Genomic DNA, 16267 nt, shown 5'->3' with positions numbered 1-16267 from the left:
TTGATTTGACTTTTCTGGCTATCATTCTTTGTTTACCATCCCAACCACAATCTTAGCACAGCAGGAGAGTAGCTGAATGCAGCTTAGCATTTTGGCCATCTCAACATGTGAACTTCGGACAGTGTGATTGTAGCAGCATCAGACCAGAACGGGAGAAAACCATTTGAGCTGTTTGAGAAAGCTCGCTATTGGTCACTGTTGTTGCTAATATTGGCAGCCCCCTCTGCTACAAATGTCTTTGAGAAGCTTGCCCATTAGGTTTTAGGTAGTTTGTCATAATTAAAGCCTGCAGTGTGTGTATATGTACGTCTGTGTGCACCCACCCATGAGGGGTGGGTGTAGCCACAAGGAGGGCCTGGAAGATGAAGACGAAGGGGTGGAGAGAGACTCCCTGTGGCTGACTGAATTGGTGCCCGATGGTTTGGCCTGGCAGCTGCTCTCTGAGCCTGGCAGGCTGACAGCCAGGCACTGTGGTGTTGTGTTGTCAGGGCCAAGCAGCAGACAGTTAGAGAGGTTGTAACGCCAGACACACCAAACACAAACTCTTTCACCATCACAAGTCTTTGTCTTCCAGCCCGTCTGCCATATTTGTGTAGCTTGTCATTGCAATATCATTAGATTAGTATGAGATTAAGTTGGGTAATTACAAAGAGCAAATTGCGTCCCTGTCGTCTGGGAAAATGTCAATGCCGCGCTAAGCTGGTAGTGAAATTTAGGGGTAATGAAAAACGTGTTCATTATATATTTTAAATAGATTCAAATAGGTCCTGAGATGAGTTGAGATAAAGAAATGTCCAAATGAATCACTTAGGTGAAATTCAGTTTAAAAGATGTGCTCACAAATATTCCTAACTGTTCAATTAAATGTGATATTTAAAGCAGCGCCATCTTCTCAGCACCTGCCTTAAGCTGCAAAATATCCAAAGCTATCCTAGGCTCTAAACTATGTTTATTCTTCTGTGATCTATCCGTCTATTTTATGTCTTTATTAGTGCCATACTGAACGTGTCATCGTCTTATCTGCTGCAGGCTGCTAAAGGTGTTTATTGAGTCTTTGACCACCCCTGTGCAAGCAGAGGGTGACACTGGTGGGATTTGGACAGACTCCGGGGCCTGGTTAGGCGTGCCAGGGCCGGCTGGGCCTGTCTTGGCCCAAATGCCACGGCTTGAGTCCAGGCATGGCACCGGGATATATCTGTGGGGCTCAAGCACACCAGCTGCTATCTTCGTGTCACAGACAGCTGTATCTGAATATTCATACAAAGTGCAGATTAATGTGTGTTTGTTTGGTCCCACATGGTGTGCTGTTAAATAAACCAAAATGTGAAGTCGTAGGTGTGAAAATCCTTAACTGCTGGTTGAAAGGGGAGAATCAGAAAGAATGATTTTAGTTGTGCTTTAGTCGATCATTCTGGTTGCCTGTTTTTTCTTTCTTTTCTTTTTGTTTTTTTTAGCCGCTCTTGATGAGCTGTTCTTTTAGCCATTCATGTCAGGCCAGTTGGAGACAAGGACTACGGACTCACTGACTTTCACATTCACATTCACAGAAGTGGCCAACATACCGAGCAGGGGCTTGATCAACCTTTGAGATTTTGCTTTTGGAGGGAGTGTGTGTGGTCAAATAATTTGCTGGCTTAACGGCAATAGAACTGGTGAATGTGCACTAGTGAATGTTTTGATGCTGAAGTTGTATGAAATGAGCAGATGGTCTTTACTTGCCTGAATAAGTGGAGTGAACCAGTGGACACAAAGGGGGGAGATTTGTGGGTAAACTGTTTTACCTCCCCTCTCTTTGTTTTGTAATGAGGAAGGCAAAATCGTTGCTAACTGCTGAAAGACAGCAGCTCCGTCCAAATGAGAGTAAAGTGTTTGGCTGCTGCTGGCATAATAAGGATGAAGTGCAGCCGCTAATTATTGTAACCATCTGAAGGTATCGGTGCCAGATGAGCTCCTACTCTATTTTCACCATACCATATATTGTGAAAAATGTCTTATCACTACAATGAGCAGCCTACTGTATGTTAATCTATCACAGGGTGCTGGGTGTTCAGTTTATTTGCTTGTGCAGGTGTGTCATCGCTCTTATCTGCTGTCTAGCCCCTTGTTGACCCTGAGAACTTGTTAGGCTGACACAATTACACCAGCTGTAAAACCCACAGGTCAGGAAAGCTTAGGTTCTTACTGAAGAGTATCTCCTTGTCAGCCATGTTTGTCTGGTGGGTGTCATGGTAATTTATGGAGGAAGTGCTGTGTGGGTGTTCCTCTTCTATTCTAGCCAGTGTCCTTTACGCTTCTATTCCTGGACCTGTTGGAGATCTGTGGGCACAAAACATTGTTAGTGATAAACCATGCAGTGAGGGAAAAATCTTTTCGCTTTACTCGTGACTGTGTTGTCCAGAGAAAATGTTGTATTCCTTGTAATCACGCTGTTGATGATAATTAGCTTGACTTTGCTTCTTAACGTGATGAAGCATTGTTTGATTACAGAGTGTGTTGTAAGCAGGACACACTCACCTCATCAACAACAAGTGCACTAATGCCCTGGCAGGATAAAGCCAGGTGGTGGTAACTGCCCTTGTACATTGGGTACAACAGTTTACTTGGAAACAAATGTAATAACAGGCACTGAATTCACACAACCTACCTGTTCACCTACTGTATTCCTCACCATCCTTCAGTTTTTATGTGTGGTAAAAGATAAGCTACTATGCACATGAGACAAGATTTAGACATAAAAACGTTGCTCTATAAGTTGAATTTTTCCATGAGAAGTCAGGACTTTAAAGACTCTAGGGGTTATTTTTTTCATTTCCCCTTACACAGAAAAAAATACTTTATATTGTGTAAATAAAGATAAGAACAGCCAGCTATTTCATTTTTTGAAATTTATGGTTGTGCAGAGTGTGGGTGTAACAGAACTCACAGAGCCCTAAAAGGAGACATTTATGCGGAGGCTTACAGTTTCCCATCAAGCTTGTGCCTTTGCTCTCTGTGGCAGCAGGGCCACAGCACTTTCCTGTCATTATGAGGGCTGCAGAGAGAGAGAGAAAAAAAGAGAAGCTAAATGGTTTCCAGGTTTTACTTTACTCTGAAGAGCGAGTGGGTGATAGGAGGTGGGTGGTCAGTCACAGGTTGGTGTGTCAACTGTAAAGAGAGTAACTGTACTGTGGGAAACCACTTTAAATAAAGAGGAAATGTGGGTCGCAGTGACATGACATTACACAGAAGAAAACGCTTCTCTGGCTTACCCTGGTCAGACACAACACACACACACACACGCTCCTACAAAGAATGAGCTCTTTAGAGTACGTGCTCTGAGATTATCAGACATATATCACTCTGTCATGCTTTATTCTCAGGGTGTCAGCCATAAGAACAATGCACATTGTGATGTGACAGTGACAAACCCTTGCAATTCTATGAGTTATACCATGAGATGATACCCATACAGTGGGAAATGGGTGTAGCGTAGGAAGGAAAATGACACAATTTCCAGATTTAATTGTGTCACTGACAAAACTTCAGCACAGGTCCAGAGTTTCAATAGGTTTCATCTTAGCACCATTACATCATAGGTCCTATGCTTTATTCTGCTGAGGTTGATATTTCTCATAATCACACAAACTATAATTGGTCACTTTCACTTAAAGTCTTTAAGCATCATTTTAACACGCTCAGACAAGGATGATTGTCACATTGTCCTCTGTCCTGAGGTGCGTCTTATTGTCTGAGGAGGAGCCATGTTGTCTACAAAGGGTTCCATTCTCCTTTGTGCCCTGATAGGTTTACCAGCAGGAGCTACTCTCTACTAAAGACAAACAGGAACTAGTCTGAATGTAGACCTGATGCTTATCTGGCCCATAGCCTTAAAATGAAATTGATGCTATTCTGACAGTTCTGCTTATCTTGGACTCTAGAAACCTGTCTGAGTTTACAGCAGAAGTAATTATAACTGATTACGGATTAGGTAATCAGTCATATTTTGGATTAGGTTTAAAACTAACCCATAAAAATCCATTTATTTCCTCATTCATTCAGCCCTACATCTTGTCCCACATCTGCCATGCTTCTTTTGTCTGGACAGATCTAAGGCTTACAAATATCCACCATACGCACTTGGGATGTCCAAAGAACTCTGAGCAAAACCTGCAGTTCTGTTACATTTGAATCTGTTCTCAGACAAACATGCGTCCCACAAAAAAAAAGAGAAGGAGCCAACAAATGGTTTTTAGGCTTCCAGTGTTATCCAGCATCACACAAAACATCACCAGCTTTAATATTGTCATCCTGCCATCTTCCCCCACAGAACAGAGGGTGCCATGGTAACAGCCATTTAAGGAGATTGATGATGGGACAAAATAGGCTTGGCAGGAGGGAGCGAGGGGGGGTTACCGTCTTCTCGTCTGCCACCAAAACCAGTATGGGACAGTCCACTTCCCATTTTACAAGATCCAAAATTTTTCAGGTCATTTTTTTGTTATATTTTATCTTTATTCGATGCCTATTAAGTGAAGGGGATCATGGGACAGAAATTAATCTGTGATTAAATAGTTGTGGACTGCTAGCCAAACAGAACAACTTTTCCCTTAGATTTAATCAAAATGAGGAGAGGTTACAGGGAAAACAAGGCCAAGAATAATACAAGTAAAAGTAAATTCAGAAAAGGATCCAAATGTACTTGATTCAAATGACAGCATGTCATACTACTTTTCATGTCATCAGGGGTTAATCTCTCCTGATAAGAAAATCAAGAGATGCAGAGCTAAACAAATGCACACTCATTCCAAATGAGGCATGCAGTGTTTGTTCCTGTACAGAACCAGAAACACTTCTGTGATACACTGTGACATAATTTAAAGCAAACATGTTTAACTTTGCATAAACAACCAAAGTCAGAGAACAATCCTCTCTCCTGTATAGGGAGGAACTTCCCTCTGATTTCCCCCACATTCGCAGGAATACTGTTATTTTACAGCAGGGAAGTTGTTTTCATTGGGAATTGCAGTAATTTTTCACGCTCCAGATGACTGCTAGAGTGCTGTTTCCCTCGTCTTGCAACATTTCCTTATCAAATCAGCTTCGTAAAACCGTTACTTATTTGGCTTTATATCAAAAGCTGTGTGAGGGTCCACTTGTTTCGGAGGCTGGTCTCAAGTTGTATGCTTAGCTTAGTTGGTTCCCAGCATAGTTAAGCCTGGCATGAGGTAGGGAGCAACCCAGCTGCAAACCGGTCCTCATGTGTGACGTGGCCTGCTGTCCAGAAGGGGGAATGATTCTAGGCATAGTTTGCGGTGGACGGTTCTCATGTCACAGCTAAGGGTAGCTGATGTTGCAGGCATGCTTTACTGCATGTTTTTATTTTTGCTCCTCTGACTAGCCTCTTGACTCTTTAGAGACCTTTAATTCCTGGTCCCACTCCGCTCACTGTCAATCTCTGCATCCCCGGGGGTCATTTCCATCCATGGGAACATTGGTTGTGACAGTGGATCCCCCAGAGGGGGTGGTACATGGTAGATTTTGACAGAAAGGCATAGTTTTGTTGTTTAAAAATTCTCGGCTGTGGCCAAACTGAGGTGGTCTGAGGTTAAGGAGTCAACTCTCAGTCAGGCCCGCAGACACCTCAGGGGTAGAAGGATATTTCACCCCTCCAGGGAGGAGGTGACTGCTGCAGATCCTCTGTGATATAGGTAAGAGCATGGGGGTTGATTAAGAGCCAGGATGTGCGTTAGACATCCTCTGATGTTCAGGACTTCCTTCATTAAAGAGGGTCATGTTGACGGCCAGTAGGAATCAGCCTGCGGAATAAACAGGGGTGTCTCCTCCAGCATTTTTCAAATAAACACACTTTTCATTTACTCAACATGGAAGTGGTGCTCACAAATATGTACATGTTTTAACTGTGCCATTTCCTGTGGACTGGGCCGAAAATGTGCAAGGTTCCCATTAACATACAGAGGAAGATTTTCCATAGTATACCATCATCAGCCACTATTCCTCAGCTTATTAAAAATGATAAACATAAAAAAAGCCATGAGAGCAAAATGCTACTGAGCAGTCTGAACAAAGCATAAAATTAGATAATTTCTTACAGTTGGCTCACAGCGGAGTACTCTGGCTAATATTCTTCTTAACAGCCTGAATTGCAGCAATTACCGACTATTAACATATTTGTTCAGTGTTTGGTTCAGTGCTGGGGCCACGTCGGGACCCTGATGTTGTTGTTTTTTTCCCCTTCCTGGCTCTCCTCTTTCTCATGTCTGACAAATAGTTTCCAGCTAATTTACGATGGTCAAACTGTGGGAGAACAATACCTTGTGGATGTAATACAGTGCAAGCTCTACCACATGTCCCAGAGAAGAGCGAGGTGCTTGCAGGAAACACTTGCTGAGATAACAAGATAGTAAGGAAAGCAGGGCCACTGAAAGGCCATGAGGAGGACTGCGGAGTGGAAGGAGGATAAATGGAGATAAACTGCATTAGTGAAGGGTTCACGTCAGACTGACCTCTGAAACAGAGCATCATCTGCACTCTGAATTCTCAGAAACACTCAGAATTATTATTATTATAATTATTATTATTATCAGGAAATCTTTTAGTATCTCTGTTAAGGACAGCACCTTTGTAAAGTCATCTGCTCCTGGCCTCGAGGGCTTATCAGCCAAGGAGGTGTACAAGGATATGGTGAAAAACACAAGAGGAAGGTGGTTCCCATGAAGAAGTGGCCTGCTGCATTCAAACATGTCAGAGAGAGCCCAGAAGGCTGACCACAATACTGGAGATCTTTGACATGACTTCATCTTGACTGATTGACGAATAACAGAAGGTTACATTGCCACAGAGCCTGATATCCTGGGGCCTGATGAAAAGCAGATTTAGTATAACTAAAGTCCAGGGCCAATCTTGCCATTTTTAAGGCGGATCTCAAGAGATTTCTTCAGCAATTTGTAACCATGGATGAGATTCAGAAACATTCACAGTCTCTGGCACACAAGAAAAACACAACAGTGATGTCCGTGTGATGGCCTGTCCAAAGGGAGCGCTGCTAATAGACTGTCTGGAGAAGGGCGTCAGTATTATTTGAGGGCTGCTACATTTATCTCTTTGGATCAGTTGCACATTTCTGGAGGTCCAAGATGTTGGCATCTTTATCTTTTCAGTATCTGTACTAAGTGAGGAAATTAGGGACAGGACTGACAAAAGCTGGCGTTTTACTGAGTCAGATCTCAGACTGAAATTATAGATATTGTCCCTACACCTACGATCCGCTTGGCTGACTGTGACAGCCTGTAATGTCAGACCAGCTAAAGCCTTGCCAGGATAGATCTCCAACTGATGGAGCAGCTACACGCACAATCATCCAGTCCTCCCTCCTGATGACAATAAAACACTTTAGATGCACATCTGCAGAGATTAATTATATGTATTTAGCCTAGACAATCATTTCTGGATCTCATGTGTACTGTAATTACAGACAGCACCTGTGTCTCACCCACCTGCAGTCATTATGGATGCCAGCAGCAATTTAACCATAATTATATCAACAAGGGAAAAGGAAACTTTCACCAGCAGTACAGCTCAATAACTTTATATTAAAAATGCTGCTGCGTTTTCATCAAGAGAGGAAAAGCACTGACTTCCCAGAAAAATGAGCAAGGGAAGGGTTTTCAAAACATTTGAAAACCTAACCCCCTCAGCTGGGTTAAGGTTGAGCAATACAGGTGACATGCAGGACAGCAGGATCAAGGTTATCAGTCAAACTAATTGATTAGCCTACTTGTTTTTACTGTGCCCAAGTATAGGCAAGAGGAGGAAAAGGAAGGCAGTCTTCTAGGCTGCCATGTTTGCGTTGTGAGGACAGAGGTGAGAGGTCAGGCAGAGCTTTAAGTTTGCAGCTTATTAAACTGATCAGTCTGCAGTTCCAGGGTGGTGACGGGTGCTTTTCTTCTCTGTACAGTCATTCTTGTGGGAAAGGAGAAACGAGGAAGTGGCAAGCCCTCTTAAGATCAATGAATGTGGTGGAAAAAGGAGTGGCCCGGGGCAGCCAATAGGGGCCGGGCCACTGGGAGCTGCAGGCAGATAACGTAAACAAGGAAACCACCTGATGCGAGCAGGGTCAGATAAATGCTCAGCTCTCTGTGCAGGCAGGTGCTTCCTGAGTCCTGCTCTCTCAATCAGTTGAGCCTTGCTGCCCTTCTCATACGTTTTCCTCATTCTTTCTTTGTTTTCTTGATCTGCTGCAGGGTTTTGCTGAAAGTATAACATAACATAACAACCCACAACTGCACAGTAGCCAAAAGTAAACATTGTGAGGTGGTGGCAGTGTCCACTGAGATTCACCAATGACAATGACACAGGCAGTAAAGATAAGACCAGACTGCTGCTTGTCACTGTATATAATGGTGAGCATTTTAACAGGGGTCTGTGTGTGCAGATAAAGCAAAGGGACAGTCAGGTGAATACTAGAGATCGAAGCTGTACAACCTGCACAAGCTCACCTTCTCCTCCTGCTCTTTTTCCTTCTCTTTCTTTCTTTTTCGCTTTGCTGGTTGGTCTGGGATTGTTTTGTGCTGTCCAATGAGGAAGGAAGTCGGTGTGAGAAAGTGCCTGTTTTTTTGGGACCAACAGGAATTGGCCTCATCACAAGCGGTTCCTTTTTTTGCCGCTGGAACAATGCACTGGCGTCACACCCCTCAACTAGACCTCGGCATTTCACATGGAAAAATGTTCCCAGAATTCCGCTCCCAGGCTCGGGGTAAGGCCGAGGATGGGGTGAGGGTGAGAGGGCGGGAGGTGGAGGGCGAAGGGTAATGGCTGTTAGCGGAGCGGGTGACACATAGTGACCAATGGACACTTGTCACCAACACAACCAGGGAAAGAAAAGTTCCACATCCTAATGTCAACATACTCTTTTTTTTTCCTCAGGTGCAAAGCTTGATAAGACATGATTAAAGTCTTCATGATTCTAGCTCTTTAAATGAATCCTGACAAGTGTCCCCCTCTCTTTTTGTCTAAATCACACCTGACCTGACCACGCAGCACAGCTCTGACCACACAGATGAAAGCAGCAGTGGCTCGTATTGTGTGACAGGTCAGCTGAATGCTCCTTGGGGGTTACATAAGCTCCTCATAGCACCGTGTTTGTAATTACTGTGAGAGGGTACACACTGCTGCTCTCTCAGAGCCTTATCAGCGCCAACATATTACACAAAGCATTGCAGGCATTTTATGGCATGAATTCAGTGTATACAACACGGCAAATACATTGATTTAGCATTGAACACATTAGTGGGCAAAATATGTAACAGGGAAAAAATAAAATATGACTATCTACTTACAATGTTACAATTTAAGTAGGTCATAATCGGATTACAATGTACATTATTGAATATGAAGTTTAAAATTAATAGATAGCTCAAACAGCTACATAGCAAGATACCCATTTAGCTGAACTGCTACCTCACTGCAGATCGGCCTCTTAGCATTGTCAGCTTAATAGCTGTATCTCGCTAAGCAGGTCTCTTCTACAAACAAGCCACCCAGAGACTAATCATATCACAAGATGCATGATATGTTTGTAACTAAATTTCATCTTTCTTTACTCATGTACCTTGACTTTTTTCCACACTTCAACGTAAAGTTGAAGTAATCCAAGTATTTAATTTAATATCTAATGGAAACTGTTTATTCATGGTCACTGCTGGGACCATCACAATTCAGTTTTTTGTTTGTGTTTTCCAGCATTATGGTATAGAGATGATATTTTTAATTTAAAGTGCACTGCAGTACTAGGACCTAATATGTTAAGACAATCATGAGAAATCTGTGTTACATGGTTTGCACAGTACTTGTTGACCTTCTACAGCTGAGGTCTGCAAGATAAACAAATTACTGCCCAAATGTGCTAGTTCTGCACTTCTAATATCATAACCATTCATCACCCTGCCTAATAAATCACTGTAGAGTGTATAAGAAAACAAAGTCTGAACAGAAAGATTAATTTGCAGGGCACAGTAAATGATTCATCTAAATCCATTAGAAATGTGCCAGTGTTAAACCAAAACATCACAAATCCGTATGTGTGTATCAGAAATGACACTGAGGGATCACTACTTTTACACACTTTGCCAGTGTTTTTCCAGAAAAGGATAAAAATTCTGCTTTAAAATGGAATCAATTCTCAGTGATGGATTTTTTAAAAGTGGCTATAATAGTTGTATGACATCTATCCTTGGACTGGGTAAGGTCTGGAAGGCTCAGAGTTCTTGAGATATGTCAAGAATTGGACAGCGATATGAAAATTGCCTCTGAGAGCCAAATCAGGGGAATAGGAACTGGGGCAACTCTGAGCTCATGGGGTCAAGTTGGAACAACACTCTACAGCTATTAGGTCCGACAGAGAGGGAGCTCCTCCTGGGGTACAGGACAGACCTCAGGACTAAGGCTGAATGCGTTCTGCTGCGGCTCATTAGTTAGGACCTGTGAGAACATATTCATCACTGTAAAAAAACGATCTCATCAGTGAAGATCCAACCTCAATGGGCCTTTGCTAGACAAACATGCTGCACATGGACTTTTCATTGCCATGATCCCACTGAGACACCCCTGCTGTCTCATTGTGAGGCTGGACACAGACCTAAATGATGTCAAATATGGCACAGTGCCTGCTAACAGAAACTGGACATGTGACTGTATACATCACCGGTCAGTGTCCTGCACTGTTGCTAACATCATGGCTGGGCCTTAGGTTGACTTGGATAATGATCCCTTTACACAAGAGGCTTTGCATCTGTTGTTTGTCCTGCAGAGTGGAGATGGGTTTGTGTGTATGTACACAGTGAGCAGTTATGAGGTCAGATACAGTTCAGCTAACTAAATGGAATCCAAACAAAAGGTCATTGCAGACTGACGAGTGCTGATGACTTTTTAGACAAGAGGAGTCATATGGGTCTCACACAAATGCAGATGGGAGGCCACACACTCTGAGACTTTCACCTAATAAGACAGTCATCCTAACATAACCCTCACAGTAGAATTTCCAGGAATCTGTTCACAAATTTGGAAGCAGCTATAGGAACCTGCTTAAAGGGAAAAGAACATGTAGGAATTTCGAATTGTCAAAGGAAAAAACAACCGGCCCTCCTAAAATGTTTCTAAGTCCGTCTACATACATAAACAGTCAAAATATAGAGTAGCAGAGTTCATGTGCCCCCACTCAGGAAGTAGAGGAGGAACAGCAGATAAGAGATCATTAAGTCTCTGTATAATTAGACCAGAATCACAAGCCCTTATCACACCAGATCTCTGCATCTAACAGTGTGGCATGCCAAGGTGAAATTACAAGACGCTAATCACGCTGATGGTGTTCACTGATTACAGTGAATTTCCCCCTACGGAAATTCTCTGAGGTCAAAACTTTGAAGATTCATATTAGCTTTTATAGAAACTTCAAAGCAAGGCAACTTCAATCAGAAGTGATTAATAAATGTCATTTATGTGATGCATCTGTGCTGCCAAAACCCACATGATCACAAAGAGACCCCCTACAGTGTAGTCAGAAATGCACCTGTTCACACCTCCTGCTAACAGGTAGACCAGCATGTGAATTGCAGGTCGGGGATTCATTATGCGTGGCTGCTCTTCCTTGTGGGGCTTTAACAGCCCTCTTCACACCAGCACGCTCTTCCCTCACCTCCATTTATCTCTTTCCTTTTCCTGCTGTGTGGTTTTGTCTTGCGTTAAGCAATGATGCTTTGACTCTGGCGAGGGAGGATTTCCTCAAGCCTTCTTACACACACACACACACACACACACACACACACACACACACACACAGACTTGCTGCACTGGTAATCATTCAAAACATGCTCAGGCACAAAAACATGTTTGGCTGTCTTTGTGTGGTCTGCCTGGGAGTGTCCTTCACATGTATATTTTTTTGCAATGCTAACAGGAGACAAAAAGGGAAATGCTTTTACGTTGTTCGGCTCACAGTGACAGATGCCCACCATGCCTGCTTTGTGTCAAAGGTGGGGCTGTTCTGTTAGAATCAATACTGATCATTGAGGAGGTGGTTGGAGATGTCCTTGTGCAAGAGGTGCTTTCTCTTGGCATACTGGCACAAAATCAATTGTTACACACATGGTTTCAGATCAGCCTGACCTGATTCACGCACTTTCACCTCAGCAGAGCTGTGTTGTTGATCCTCCGCTGACATAAATGATGTAATGGCGCTACCATCCACCAGGCATCCCTTCAGCTACCCCAAATCTTCATTCAGGTGTAGGGAAACATGCGTGCACCGCGACGTGATGCCAGTGACCAATGTGTGTTGTTGGTTGTGCTGTGAAGGGTGGAGGAGTGCTGATATGTCTGTGTTTTGTCAACAATATCGAAAGAGGGTGGCTGGAAAGTTCCACAACTGCCCAAGGGCTCGTATTAAACACAGACAGCCACACTGTCAGGGGCTGTTAATCAAAGCTGAAGGTTCAAACCGAGTGAAAACAGAGGACCATAACATTTTTTACACTAAGTAATGACACATGTTTGAAAGCTTGCAAGCATGCAGAAGCTGATTTGTAATGACTTTTAGGTCTGCACATTGTATTATTGATTAATCATGCTAAAGTAATTTACTGCAAACCACTAAGGACAATTCAGTTTTTTTCCTTTAATCATTTAATCCTTTCTTTCTTGGCTTGAAGATGATGTAAAATCTTTAGTTTTCAGACGATTATAAACAGCATATGATTTTGATTTTCTACTGTACATTTTGCATTTTTAAATCTACTGATGTTGGCATAATAACTAGTGCCAGCCTGGCCCATTGTGTTTTAGATTTGTACAGCAGAAACACAGCAACCCCCTCTAAAGAACAGCAAGACATCTTTTTCTTACATGTTATATCTTGCTGAAAATTCTCTTGCTCAGCAACCCCCCTTAGGTTGACTCTATTTTTTATATCTGTCAGGAGTGTGAAGTTAAGACAGGACAGCATGGTGCAGTGAGGGTAGAAAACCACCCCTTGTCTTTCTAATTGCGACAGCAGGTGATTTCTCCTCCCAGGCCGACATGCTTAGATGCCTCAGATCCATTGGCAGCGCACATCAAAAGGCTCCATTGATTGGCTGGACAGATTGGGGCATAGAGATCAAATGTGCTGTAAAGAAGTGTTAAACTGCTGTGCATTAAACGGGGCAGATTTCTGAACTAAAAGGGGCCATCTGTTAGCACTGTAGCTAATTTACCCATTTGCACATTGCCCTGATTGTTGACACTGACAGTGGCCATACAGGACAGTGACACCACAGGAGAGGAGAGGAAGGGGTCTGATTAAATTCTTACATATGATTGCATAGCAGAGTCTGTTTTTTAAAATGTGTGTTGTAAAGACTGCACCTGAGGTTCGCCGAATGTCCGCTGAATTAACTGTAAATACATGCTGGCATTTAGCAGAGGACAGTATAATTTAAAATGGTCTTTGATCCCTGCTGTATTTATGAGGGACACAATAATCTTCATGTGTTTTGGAAATAATAAGTGTCAACAGTATGTTGGTGCGACCAAGTCAGCTGGTAGTTTAAAAAAAAACCCAGTGTCCTCAACAACAGCTGCATGACCTACTTAATATGATGTTGATTAATGAAATTTTTAACGTCTTAAAATCTATAACTTATGAACATGCCTTTCCTGGGAACAAACGGCCTGCCAAAGAACCAAACAGTTTCACATAAATAGCCTCATAAGTCCCAGTCCAAAAGCACTTTCATACCTCTTTATTTCCCTATCAAAATGTTATTTTTAGGGTTTAGATGCCAGCTGAAAAGACGTACAACAATCAGACGTCACGTTACAAAACACTGCCACAGAGAAAAATGATGTCCTATACAAGGCTGCAGATGGAACTGCGGTGGGCCGATGTCTGTTTCCAAGGCTGTGTTTATTCTAGAGCAACACAGCAGAAAAGAGCCTGTTATATTATTGTTTGCATTGGCCAAGAGTAAATAACTCCGTACAGCTAAAATGTTCCATTAATTCAGGCCTGCTTTTTGTCTGTGTACACAATCATAAGAATATAAAAAAAGCGTGATAACAGCTCAGGGGATTGATAGGTAAATATTAACGTCAGCAGAAAAGAGCTTCTCTGTGTCCGAGGTCCAATGTTTTCCTTCATGTTGCACCAAGAGGTTTCTGTCCAAGCACCTTGTTTAGCACTGCCCAGTCCTTTACAAGAACTTGAAACCTGAGCTGCAGCTCAGAAACCTTAACCACGGTCCATCAAATATTAAAGCGCATGGATGTTTTGACGTGTATGAAGGGAGGACAGGAGCACCATCTCACTTCTTCTGCCCAAACAAAGAGACTGATGATGCTGTGAAGTAGTCGGATGGCCCATAGATAAGTGAATTAGGCTCATTTTAGATGCAAACCAGAGCAGGAATAGGTTCTTAAACCACCATACGGTGCTCCATTGATCCACCACAGGATCTGTGTGATTCAGTCAATGGTGGGAACGCCACAATTCTTCAATACAGCAGAGGTATGAGATGTCCGGGTCTCTTACTCACACTGCTCCAAACTCAATAGTCCATTGTCTCTGCCATCAAGTGGAACCTCGAACCTATAAGTCAGAGGTGGGGGGGGGGTTGGACATGAGGTCATCTCGGCAGGAGAGCTGTTCACAGCCACACACCTCCATGGCCAGGGAACAGTTCCCAAATCCTGTTCCCTCACTGTAAATCCTCCCAGACAAGTTGGCCTGCTGCAGGGGTGATAAAGGTAACAATGCCTGTGCCCAGCATGAGTTTACATGTGATAAAAATGCATGTGGCATTTGAATTTATTTACTCACCAGCCTTCATATACTCTTTTGAGTTCATTTTGCTTTTCCCTCAATAAGCACACTTGAAAGGAGCGGAATGTTTTTCCAACTTAGTTCAACAAACGCTGTGGATACAGTTTCGACTTTAATTTATACAGAATGTATTTTAAACAGGGAGCATTGTGAGATGTGATGTGAAATAAAGTGCCTGAACAGCTTGGTGCTTGAGCCATTTATAGACTCTTATTAAGCATAACAAACATCTTTAACTAATGTCTATGGTTTCTTTTCCTTCCTCTGTAATGTATGTGCAGCAGAGCACCCAGTGTTCCATATGATAACCATCCAGCTATCAACACAATATGCGGAACCTGGCAGATTATATATATATATATACACAATAATATTAATTTCAAAGCTTTTACATTAGGTCTGGGTGGGCTTGGATATTTTTTTTTTGCGTTTTTTTCCCCCTAAACTGATTTATGAGTGACACGGTATGTTTACAATGTAAATCCATTATCAGAAATGAGGCTATCTCTCACCAGATCCTCTAAAATAAACACAAGCAACGCGAAAGAAGGCTGCCAGATGCGCGAGAAGACGCACAGTCACTTCCCTAAATGACTAATTTTCGAGTGAGACTTTTTAAATATCTCTGATGTCCAGCAACACTACAGTAATCTGATTTTGCACTACCTACGTTTTAATTCAATTTATGAGTGAGCAATCTGCATGTAAGGTGTATAAAAGTTCATCATGTGGGGACCAGGTGAATCAAAACACAGTCACACAGTGCAAAATGAATGGAAACCACATTCATATTGCACGTTACGGATGCTCCAAACAAAATGAAGGTGGAGGGGAGAGTGGGCGGTGTTTACCCACTGACAGTCTGTAATGACCCTACACTGTGGTATATAAACTGGGAGGGACGTCAGACATCCTTCACTGGGAGTCAGTATGCGCTGATGCTCCGCCACATGCTCGCATCACTGCTGGCAACACTAGTCTCGCATCAACAGAGCAAACTCAGACAACAACTGACCGGCACGATGGATGGGCAACATAAAGACCGCAGAATGACTCACTTGTGGATATTGACGTTACTGATATTTGTGTAACCTCAAACACTGGATAACTCGGTCTTTTCCAACTTCTTTTTCTTTGGATACGGATTGTGGACCTGGATCTTGTCCTGCGGGCTTTGGAAGAAGGATTATATTTATTCTGATCATTTTATTTCACTCCGTTTTTTGCCGTCGCCACTTGGAATAGGAGCGCTGTTTTTGGTGGACAAACTGATTGTTAGGATACGCACATAAAACTCTAAAGGATGGCCGTTTGGTTCACATCTATCCTCGCAATAGTTATAACATTATTTACTCAGGTATATATATATATTTTTTTCTTTGCATTATAAAGTAATCCTGAAATAATGTTGCTGTT

The 16267-nt window shown here is 42.7% G+C and overlaps 1 protein-coding gene across 4 annotated transcripts in view; it reads left to right on the top strand.

The window, feature by feature from the left end:
• Window positions 1-16267, top strand: part of LOC114427007 (delta-like protein 4) — a 30735-nt gene that overhangs the window by 8777 nt on the left and 5691 nt on the right. The window lies entirely within an intron of this gene.

The sequence above is a fragment of the Parambassis ranga genome, chromosome 22 (assembly GCF_900634625.1).
Source record: "Parambassis ranga chromosome 22, fParRan2.1, whole genome shotgun sequence".
NCBI classification, from domain to species: domain Eukaryota; kingdom Metazoa; phylum Chordata; class Actinopteri; family Ambassidae; genus Parambassis; species Parambassis ranga.
Note: the sequence above shows the minus strand (reverse complement) of the source record. Positions and strands in the feature narration are given on the sequence as shown.